The sequence below is a fragment of the Panthera uncia genome, chromosome D1 (genome assembly GCF_023721935.1).
Source record: "Panthera uncia isolate 11264 chromosome D1, Puncia_PCG_1.0, whole genome shotgun sequence".
Taxonomy (NCBI): domain Eukaryota; kingdom Metazoa; phylum Chordata; class Mammalia; order Carnivora; family Felidae; genus Panthera; species Panthera uncia.
Window position 1 is genome coordinate 49,337,777 of NC_064808.1, and position 8,220 is coordinate 49,345,996.

Consider the following 8,220-nt stretch of genomic DNA (forward strand, 5'->3'; position numbering starts at 1 on the left):
TGTGTGTGTCTGCACTGCAGAGAATATTCTAGTTTACAGATTAGGATGGTACCAAAACAGTTTCCAACAATTTTTTTTAAAGAAGCAAAAAAAAAAAAAAAAAAAAGGAGTAAATCTGAGGAAACTTCAAAGGATAAATGAGATTTCTCCAAGACAGAAAAGCTATGGTAGGGGAGGGGAAATGAGGCACAGAACACACCCTAGGGTCCTGCCTAGAAATTTCCAGATTTCACTGTGCCTGGGCCAATATTTTTCTTTTTGTAACAAAGGGGCTCTTTCTCCTTTTGTAAAGCTCTTGGCTCCACCGGTGATCTGAACCTCATCAGCTTCTAATTGTTAAAGGACTTAATTCATTAGTGATCTCCTGTCTTAACGTCTCCCTGACCTCTCAGCTCTTCTCACTAACATTTAAACATGCCCAAGTCTAGCCTTACACAAATGTTCCCTTTACTCCACATCCCCTTCATCTTCACGCTCAAGCTTCTTCAGAGTCTTCTATACTTTACCTATCATTCCTCCTCCATCCACTGTGATCTCACTTTTGCCACCAGAATTCCACTGAGATAACTCCTACCAATTACCATCTTGCTACAAAACCCAACAGGTATTTTTGGATTCAACTTTCATATCTAGAAGAAAAATGACAGTACCTACCTCTGCAAAGATTAGAAGTTACTGCGTGCACCTAACTTACAGGGTGCCATACATATAATAAGAACCTTCTTGGTATTCTCTTTCCCCTTAACTTTCACAATCTGATACTTTTTTTCCCTCTTGCCTTTCCAGGTGTCTCTGTGAGCCAAGATCTAGATGGTTCTGAATCTTATTGGATTTATACTCCTACAAGATATGTGCAATTCTGACAGAAAGTACCATACACTTTGGCCTCCTTCCCAAAGGTTTTATGCTGTTCTTGAAGGAATTGTTCTTTTTCCTTGTTTTGTGGTCTTCCTTTGTTTGGAAAACAGATGCTGTCTGGTGTTGCTCCTCTTGTGTGAAGGCATTCATAAATTCCAACATGTTCTGAACTAAAATGGGAATCCATGGTCTAAGAGGATTTCAATTTGCAAATTTATTGATATAAATTTTTGCTCTTTATAATTAAAGCCTGTTCAAAATATTCATTCCTCACATGTTAACAATGACATTTATTGAGGATCTATTGTGTATAGGTTATGAAAATGTTCTTTAGTCTTAAAAATAGTCCTGAAGGTTTGGTTTTTATCCACATTTTATAGAATCAAGGATTCAGAAATTAAGAAACTTTCCCAGGTTAAAGAGTTGACAAGTAGCCAATCAAACTACAAAGGTCATTCTCCTTCTACTAGGTACCCCTTCCTTTTAATTTCACTCTATTTTTCTAGGCATGGGGGATTCAGGGTTAAATGCAATCTGTGTGGCCATATTCTGTGATACTGGATCCTGTGCTGAACACTGGGCTACAGGAAGAGGAACCTCTAAATATGCAATGGCAATCTTCTGAGCTCTAATAGGACTCTAGAACACAAAGGAAGGAGGGATTCTTTTCTAGAAAGGGTAGAGATGAGAAGGTCTGGGGGAAGTGACACTTCATCTAGAAAATAGGATATTCCCACCCTTTTCATATACTCTGGCCTGATTTTCTTTCTTGGTTGCCCTTATGGAATCGCCATAAGGAATGGAGTTTCTCAATCTCACCACTACTAACATTGTTGGCTAGAAAATTCTTCATTGAGTGACACTTAGGTGCACTATATAATGTGTAGCAGCACTGCAGGACTCTAGATGTTATTAGAACCTTCAATCTCCCATAGTTGTGACAAAGTGTCTTCAGACATTGCCAAAGGTCCTCAGGGCAGCAAACTGCCCCCAGCTGAAACCATTTCCAAAGCCTTACCCTCTACTGCTGAGTATGTAACTCAATCAGTCCTTCTCTAGGATGCTACCATAATAAACAAATCAGAAGCAGAGTAGATAACTCAGGAAAAGACAATCTCAAAAGATTTTAATGTACAATAGAAGGAATACTATAATTGAAAAGGGAAGCATTCCAGTGCAGATTAGGACAACTGGTAAACCATTCAGAAACGATTAATTAGCATCCTCACAGAACTAATCTAGAGTAAATCAGTAAGCCATTAATACTTCAGACCAGAGGAGGAAAAATAGAGAATATTCATTATAGCTTAGGAGAAGGGGGACTTACCAGCTTGGGCACAATATTAGGAGATATAGTTAACTATGTTGAAGTTAAAACCTCTTGTCCATAAGAATTCAAATACAAATGGCAAATGAAAAAACAAAAAAGAGAGTGAGAGTGCAAGCAGGAGAGGGGCAGAGAGAGAGGGAGAGAGAGAATCTCAAGCAGGCTTCACGCCAAGTGCAGAGCCAGACACAGGGCTGTCTCATGATTGTGAGATCATGACCTGAGCCAAAATCCAGTCCCATGCTTAACCAATTGAACCACCCAGGCACCCCAACAGCAAAAACCTTATAGGAAATTCAGCAAATAGAGTTGGAGTGTAAATCAGTAAAACCACTTCAGAACTGTTGACATGAACTATTAAAATTGTAGCTATGCACCCAGACTCAGATCTTGGTTCTAATACTGTTCTTCAATAAAAGGAATCAGGGCTCCTTGAAGAAACTGCAGGTTCTAGGGTTGGGGCTGGGAATATATAAAAGAAGCCTAGAGCCCATAGTGCCAGAAAGGAAAAAAGGATGGAGTAGATCAAAAGGACATAGAAGCCAACTGGAAAGAGCTCCCACTGGCCAAAATAACATACTATATTATTATAACCCAAAGCAGAAAGCAAATATCCAGGAGTCCATATGGCTATACATGAATGAATGAAAGAATGAATGAAGGGAAAGAGACAAATCTCTTAAAGAATTCAAAATTTGATATTTTATGTAGATATTCCCTCCTCCTGGAAGTAGATCTTAACCCCGTTCCCCTCCTACCCAGGAGTGTGGACTATGCTTAGTGATTTGCTAAGTGGGGAAACCTGATAAACACTGTCTCAGCCTGGTGATCAAGGTTAATACAATCAGTCATAGGTCATTGTTAATAGTATGTACCACTGATAATGATGTGAAGAAAATGGTACATCACCACTGTCATATTCCTCCCCTAAACCCCAAATCCCAGTCTACACATGAGGCAAACATCGGACAAACCCAAAATGACATGTTACAAAATACCTGATCGGTAGTTCTCAAAACTGTCAAGGTTATAAAAAAAAAAAAAAAAAAAAAAATGGGCACGAAGGGGGGCGGTGGGGAGACTTAGAAACTGTCACAGACCAAAGGAGACAAGATGACCATATGTAATACAATATCCTGGAAAAGACCCAAGAACAGAAAAAGTACTGTGAAACAGTAGTGAAATCTGAATTCAGTGTGACTTAGTTGATAGTCTTCATTGATTGCCTTAGTGGTTTCAAATACACAATAGTAACACAAGACATTAAAATAGGGGAAATTGGGTGAGGAGTATGTAAGAACTCTTTCTGTAAATCTAAAACTATTTCTAAATAAAATGGTTATATTTTTTTAATTGGAGATCTGCATCCCCTATGGCTTATAATTACTGTTCTCAGAATACACCCAACAGAAACATGGGTGCACAAACACTAAGAGATATTTAAGAATAGCCACAGCAGCATTGATTGTAATTCCCAAGTACTAGAAAGATCCAGGAGCCCATCTATAGAACCAATAAATAAACTGTGGTAAATTCATACCATGAAATCCTATACAGCAATGAACACATATGATATGCAGCTCCCTGTCACTAGGATGAATCTCACAAATATCATCAGTGAATGAAGCCAGTCCCAGAAAGATTAAGTACCATGTAATTCCATTTATAGAAAATCAAAGCTTAAAAAAAAAAAACTGTACTGTTTATGGTTGCACGTATAGGTGTTAAAACCATACTTTTTACATGGGCTGGGGTAAGGAGGTAACTACCTATAAAAGTAGATCTAACACTACCTCTTCAGTTAGGGAGGTGTTGGTGATCAGGGACATGCCCTCGAGGTGTTTGGATTCTGGTAAGTTCTTTTCCTTGGCTTCCTATGGGTCTACATGGATGACTCACTAAGCTGCACACATACGTTTAATGCTGTCTCCCATGTGAACTATAGTTCACACTAAAATATGGTTATTTTTTTTTTCAACGTTTTTTATTTATTTTTGGGACAGAGAGAGACAGAGCATGAACGGGGGAGGGGCAGAGAGAGAGGGAGACACAGAATCGGAAACAGGCTCCAGGCTCCGAGCCATCAGCCCAGAGCCTGACGCGGGGCTCGAACTCACGGACCGCGAGATCGTGACCTGGCTGAAGTCGGACGCTCAACCGACTGCGCCACCCAGGCGCCCCTAAAATATGGTTATTTTTAAAAGGTTCAGGGGTTCCTGGGTAGCTCAGGTGGTTAAGCATCTGACTCTTGATTTCCGCTCGGGTCATGATCTCCAGGTTTGTGAGTCTGAGCCCCAGATAGGGCTCCGCACTGACAGCGTGGGATTCTCGCTCTCTGCCCCTACCCTGCTTTCATAGGTACATGTGCACTTTCTCTAAATAAATAAACAAACTTAAAAAAGAAATACTTTACATAAAAAGGTTAATATTACCAGAAAGACATAATACAAATAGGTTATGCACTAAAACATAATACAAATACAAATAGGAAAAGCACTAAAAACAAATTATTGCTAATGGGCTATTCATACAGGGGGGAAAGAGGTAAATAGCTAACAAGTATTTCAGAAAATGTTCAAACTTAAGCAGATATCAAAACTAATACATACCAATGACATTTCACAATTATCAAAATGGCAAAAATATTTAACTTTAAAAAACCAAAACAACATGATGATGAGAATCAACTGCAGCTGTATCTGTCAGTATGTTAATAGCTATACCCTTGGAAAGCTGCATGTCCGCAACTAGGAAGAACTTTAAAAACACTGCATGAGTTTTCAATCAGTAACCTCTCTCTGGGAAATTATCCAATGGAAAGAATCCCAATTATAGAAATAAAGTTTTATGCATAAAGGTATTTTTTAAAAAAGTAAATAATTGTCAAATTAAAATTATGATTAATGAAACAAATGCGTTAAAAATATGGCACACACTTGATTTTTCAGTCCTTAAAATGACCTCTTTGTGCAGCAACAAGCAACACGTGCTGGGTTAAAAGCATATGGTAAGGCAATCAGTATTAGATCTAAGTAATTCAAACAAAACCTCTGCATAAAAACAAAGAAAATATGCCAAAATATTAACCATGGTTGCGTTTTGGGTTTAAGACAATTTGTGACAATTTTAATCAGAATACATTCCTTAAATAAACCGAAAGGTAAAAGGAAGGCAACATCAATTTGTCAAATCCCAAAGAGATGAAGAAATGAATGCCCATCGACTGCACTTGAACTTGGCAGGTGGGAGCTCACTGGTAACCACTGTAGAGAGGGCAATTTTAAGTCACTGCTAGGGGACAAGGGTTGGGAGTTATTTAAAATCTCACTACTATGGGTAGATGTGACTGGTACAGGGAGCAAGCATGCACTATTCTTTCTAGAATTTTGCTAGTAAGGAGGAGAGAGAGAAACCAGTAGCGTGGAGCACAGGGTCTGTAAAGTTTTTGGCTGTTTCACCTTCAGTAGGATGAAGGGCTGAGAGTGAGCACAAAGTAGAGGAAAAACGGCAGAGCTCAGGTGGAGAGATTATTTCCAGATTGAAGGCCAAACACCTGCTCCCGGGATGGGATGTGAGAGGAGTGCCTTTATTTACCAGGTATGACGAAAGTGAGCATAATCCTACCACCTGACCTGTTAAGAAACAGGTGCTGCACGCGAGTTAAGGACCACACAAGGTCCCCACCCGAAGCGGACTCCTTACCCACGTACCCACTGGGGTTGGGGTGACCGCGGCCTCGCAAGGGGCAAGTGGTCTCTCTCGGTGGTCCGGCCCGCGTCCATAGGCCCACCGCGTTCTCTACCCGAGGGGTCTGATGGTTCCTCCTTCTGGACCACGGGTCGGGGTCTCCATTCCCTTCCCTGTCTTCCCTAAGAATATGGGCGCTGAAAAGGCCCTCACAAGACCTAACATGCTAGTTTAGAACGGGCAATACACCGTCGGGGAAGAGGAGGGTCATTCCATACCTTGGGTCACAGAGGGGGTCAAGAGCGGGTTAAATCCCAGTGCTGAAAGCCACGAGCCAAAGAGGGAAGGCAAAAAGTGAAAAAAACGCCTCAACAGGTACCAGCTGCTTGATGCGAAATGGGAGCTCACTCGGACTTTTTATGCGCGAGGTCCCTACGCAGCTGCGCGCTGGAGCAAACACGTGGAGGGCTGCGCCAGGCGCGGACACTTCTTCGCCGGGCCGGTGAGCCCCTTTTCCCATTGGCTGGCGGAGGGGGCACTGCGCCCACGCGCCCACGCCCCACAGGAGCCTCAGACTCGCCTGGCAGGCACAGCTCCTCCCAGAGGATAGTGTGCGATTAGGGTCCTCTGAGCGCAGCAGCCGTGCGGGCGCGTGACTCCTTCCCTTTCCGGTTAACCAAGAACACGTGCGCCAGGTGGGTCTGAGAGTTGGACCCTGGCTGCAGACGACCTTTCCCAGACAGGATGACCCCCAATAGGCAGCATCACTTTACTCACCCATCCAGTAAACCATATAATTACTGAGCACCTACTTCGTGCCTCGCAGTTTTCTGGACCTTTTCTAGCTGGGAATAAAACATCCAAAGTTCGCAAGTACATACATCTTAGGAGAAGCTAGGAGTGTTACAGGTTTAGGTTCCAAAACCATTTCCAACATGCTTATAAAACCATTAAATAGAACACATTTATACATGGAAAATAAACTGAGATGGTTAAAATAAGTTTCAGAAGCTGAGGGTCCCAAACTGTGCCTTAGTAAAAGTGAATTCGACTTTTTTCCCCCCATTTTCATTTAATTTACATATACCTGATGTATTTAATTTTACATAAGCACTTAAGTATAATATACATACATTTTAAAGATTTTTTTAAAGTTAATTTATTTATTTTGAGAGGTGGGTGGAGCATGGAGAGAGGGAAAGAAAGAATCCCAAGCAGGCTCTGCACTGTCAGTGCAGAGACCCATTTGGGGCTCGAACTCACAAACCATGAGATCATGACCTGAGGTGAAATCAGGAGTCCCATGCTTAACCGACTGAGCCACACAGGCACCCCAGTGTCATACATTTCAGTGCAACCCTTTTTGTTTCTTTTCCCTTTTGGTTTAGCCTTGTCATGAAAAGCCACCTTTGTGAGGAAGAGCATCACTTGCCTTTATTGCATTATCATTAAAGATAATTCGGCTTTGTTGTTTCTCTATTTTGCTACAGTTTAATTTTGGGGGGCTTCTTTGTCTTAAAGTGCACAATAATAAAATGGAAAATGCAAAACTTCTTAATAACTACTAGCAAAAAAGCATCTTAGAAAAAATGTTAACATGTCTCCTCATGCCCCTGCAGCTGGAAGGAGAGACACTATTCTTAGTAAAACTGCACTAATAAGGTGGGAAAATAATAAAGGCAATTAAAAGCACATGCATCATCTATGGATGAGGACGACAAAGCTCATAATTCATTTTTGTTAATTTTCTATGGACACTAGGGAAAGAAGTTTCTATATGCCTCTTAAATCAAGATTTTTAATTATACTACTCAATTTCTGTAGGACCTTATCTTTTCTCTCCTAGATCTAATTCTGACACAAATGTACTGAATTTTCCCACAGAATTGTATTTATCAAGTCCTCAGAATTTATAAATTTTTGCCTTATGTATTTAGCAGGTTTTATACTATTATGCTTCCTCATAAATTGTGCCTTTTATCAATGTATAAGAACCATCTCTTTGATTCTGAACTTTCAATTAGTTTTCTGTAATACTGAAATTTCTGCTTTTTGTTTGCCTGGTAGCTTTTTGACCAACCTCACAGGTGTTTATTGTAAACAGCATATGCCTGGATTTTGTTGCTTGACCCAGTCTGTCTCTCCCTTTATATAAGAAAATTCAGTCCATTCACCTTAAGCACATGGGTTGATAATATATTGCATTATATGTTACTTTAGGTTCATATTTATTTTACATCATGAATTCCTCTGTTTCCTTTCCCATAATTTTTCTGATTTATTTCCATCTTTATTTGCTATTTGTTTAGAGTGCTTTCTTGAACTGTTTCTTCAGATGGAGGGGACCT